The sequence below is a fragment of the Syngnathus typhle genome, unplaced genomic scaffold, assembly GCF_033458585.1.
Source record: "Syngnathus typhle isolate RoL2023-S1 ecotype Sweden unplaced genomic scaffold, RoL_Styp_1.0 HiC_scaffold_42, whole genome shotgun sequence".
Classification (NCBI taxonomy): Eukaryota; Metazoa; Chordata; class Actinopteri; order Syngnathiformes; family Syngnathidae; genus Syngnathus; species Syngnathus typhle.
This window is the reverse complement of record NW_026871948.1, coordinates 170,001-172,500: the sequence shown is the minus strand read 5'-3', so window position 1 is coordinate 172,500 and position 2,500 is coordinate 170,001. Positions and strand designations below refer to the sequence as shown.

The following is a 2,500-nucleotide window of genomic DNA, read 5'->3' as shown; positions in this document are numbered from 1 at the left end:
AATAAATAAATAAATAAATAAATAAATAAATAAATAAATAAATAAATAAATAAATAAATAAATAAATAAGTAAGTAAGTAAGTAAGTAAGTAAGTAAGTAAGTAAGTAAATAAATAAATAAATAAATAAATAAAGCTTACAGCACCTGGTATTCCCAGGCGGTCTCCCATCCAAGTACTAACCAGGACCGACCTTGTTTAGCTTCCGAGATCGGACGAGATCGGGCGTTCTCAGGGTAGTATGGCCGTAAGCCGTGATCACACTCAAAATCGTGCATTTTATATATAATGCTACGGATGACGCCACTAGGTTGGAAACTCGGGTTATAATTTCAATGTCGGAGTTTAAACTCGGGTTGCAGTTTCCGAATGCCATACGTAATGGGTGTTGTAAGTAAATAAATAAATAAATAAATAAATAAATAAATAAATAAATAAATAAATAAATAAATAAATAAATAAATAAATAAATAAATAAATAAATAAAGCTTACAGCACCTGTTATTCCCAGGCGGTCTCCCATCCAAGTATTAACCAGGCCCGACCCTGCTTAGTTTACGAGATCGGACAAGATCGGGCGTTCTCAGGGTAGTATGGCCGTAAGCCGTGATCATTCTCAAAATCATGCATTTTATATATAATGCTACGGATGACGCCACATAGGTTGGAAACTCGGGTTATAATTTCAATGTCGGAGTTTAAACTCGGGTTGCAGTTTCCGAATGCCATACGTAATGGGTGTTGTAAGTAAGTAAGTAAGTAAGTAAGTAAGTAAGTAAGTAAGTAAGTAAATAAATAAATAAATAAATAAATAAATAAATAAATAAATAAATAAATAAATAAGTAAATAAAGCTTACAGCACCTGGTATTCCCAGGCGGTCTCCCATCCAAGTACTAACCAGGCCCGACCCTGCTCAGCTTCCGAGATCGGACGAGATCGGGCGTTCTCAGGGTAGTATGGCCGTAAGCCGTGATCACTCTCAAAATCATGCATTCTATAGATACAATCGCCCCTGAAAGGGCGTTTCATGGAAACATGGTTATCATGAAAAGTTATTGACAGCTTTTTATGTGGTAGCACAAATTTGCCATTACGACCTGCATTTTGCTGTATATGTCATGAAAAGTGGAAAAACCCTACATGTAAGCGCAATGTGTTGTTTTGGTTTCTTTTACAAAGAAAAACTGCTGCTTTGAGTTCACAGGGAGCCAGCCTCTTTATTCACTGTACATAGTCTGCTCTCTAGCGGTAAAAGACGTGAACTACAATGCTTCGGATGACGCCACACAATATAGGTTGGAAACTCGGGTTATAATTTCAATGTCGGAGTTTAAACTCGGCTTGCAGTTTCCGAATGCCATACGTAATGGGTGTTGTCAAAATTTGCTTTAACAATTGAAGTGGGGGGAAAATAAATAAATAAATAAATAAATAAATAAATAAATAAATAAATAAATAAATAAATAAATAAATAAATAAATAAATGAGTAAGTAAGTAAGTAAGTAAGTAAGTAAGTAAGTAAATAAATAAATAAAGCTTACAGCACCTGGTATTCCCAGGCGGTCTCCCATCCAAGTACTAACCAGGCCCGACCCTGCTTAGCTTCCGAGATCGGACGAGATCGGGCGTTCTCAGGGTAGTATGGCCGTAAGCCTAACCATTCTCAAAATCATGCATTTTATAGATACATAGTAAAGTAAGTACTTATAGATTAAGTAAGTAAGTAAGTAAGTAAGTAAGTAAGTAAGTAAGTAAGTAAGTAAGTAAGTAAGTAAGTAAGTAAGTAAATAAATAAATAAATAAATAAATAAATAAATAAATAAATAAATAAATAAATAAATAAATAAATAAATAAATAAAGCTTACAGCACCCGGTATTCCCAGGCGGTTTCCCATTCAAGTACTAACCAGGGCCGACACTGCTTAGCTTCCGAGATCGGACGAGATCGGGAGTTCTCAGGGTAGTATGGCCGTAAACCGTGATCACGCTCAAAATCGTGCATTTTATATATAATGCTACGGATGACGCCAATATAGGTTGGAAACACGGGTTATAATTTCAATGTCGGAGTTTAAACTCGGTTTGCAGTTTCCGAATGCCATACGTAATGGGTGTTGTAAGTAAGTAAGTAAGTAAGTAAGTAAGTAAGTAAGTAAGTAAGTAAGTAAGTAAGTAAGTAAGTAAGTAAGTAAGTAAGTAAGTAAGTAAGTAAGTAAGTAAGTAAGTAAGTAAATAAGTAAGTAAGTAAATAAATAAATAAAGCTTACAGCACCTGGTATTCCCAGGCGGTCTCCCATCCAAGTACTAACCAGGCCCGACCGTGCTTAGCTTCCGAGATCGGACGAGATCGGGCGTTCTCAGGGTAGTATGGCCGTAAGCCGTGATCACACTCAAAATCGTGCATTTTATATATAATGCTACGGATGACGCCACTATATAGGTTGGAAACTCTGGTTATAATTTCAATGTCGGAGTTTAAACTCGGGTTGCAGTTTCC

At 35.8% G+C, this 2,500-nt stretch overlaps 5 non-coding genes and 1 pseudogene across 5 annotated transcripts; all 6 read right to left on the bottom strand.

Annotated features, from left to right (window-relative positions):
- Nucleotides 1–133: 133 nt before the first annotated feature.
- LOC133147537 (5S ribosomal RNA) lies at nucleotides 134–252 on the bottom strand. Its single transcript, XR_009711848.1, has one exon. It is a non-coding gene; the product is annotated as a 5S ribosomal RNA (ribosomal RNA).
- Nucleotides 253–485: 233 nt separating this feature from the next.
- On the bottom strand, nucleotides 486–604 carry LOC133147755 (5S ribosomal RNA; annotated as a pseudogene).
- A 246-nt stretch (nucleotides 605–850) lies between these two features.
- Nucleotides 851–969, bottom strand: LOC133148194 (5S ribosomal RNA). The gene has a single exon (XR_009712406.1). It is a non-coding gene; the product is annotated as a 5S ribosomal RNA (ribosomal RNA).
- A 567-nt stretch (nucleotides 970–1,536) lies between these two features.
- On the bottom strand, nucleotides 1,537–1,655 carry LOC133147866 (5S ribosomal RNA). The gene has a single exon (XR_009712097.1). It is a non-coding gene; the product is annotated as a 5S ribosomal RNA (ribosomal RNA).
- A 206-nt stretch (nucleotides 1,656–1,861) lies between these two features.
- Nucleotides 1,862–1,980, bottom strand: LOC133147685 (5S ribosomal RNA). Its single transcript, XR_009711991.1, has one exon. It is a non-coding gene; the product is annotated as a 5S ribosomal RNA (ribosomal RNA).
- Nucleotides 1,981–2,263: 283 nt separating this feature from the next.
- Nucleotides 2,264–2,382, bottom strand: LOC133148107 (5S ribosomal RNA). The gene has a single exon (XR_009712324.1). It is a non-coding gene; the product is annotated as a 5S ribosomal RNA (ribosomal RNA).
- Between the last annotated feature and the right edge of the window lie 118 nt (nucleotides 2,383–2,500).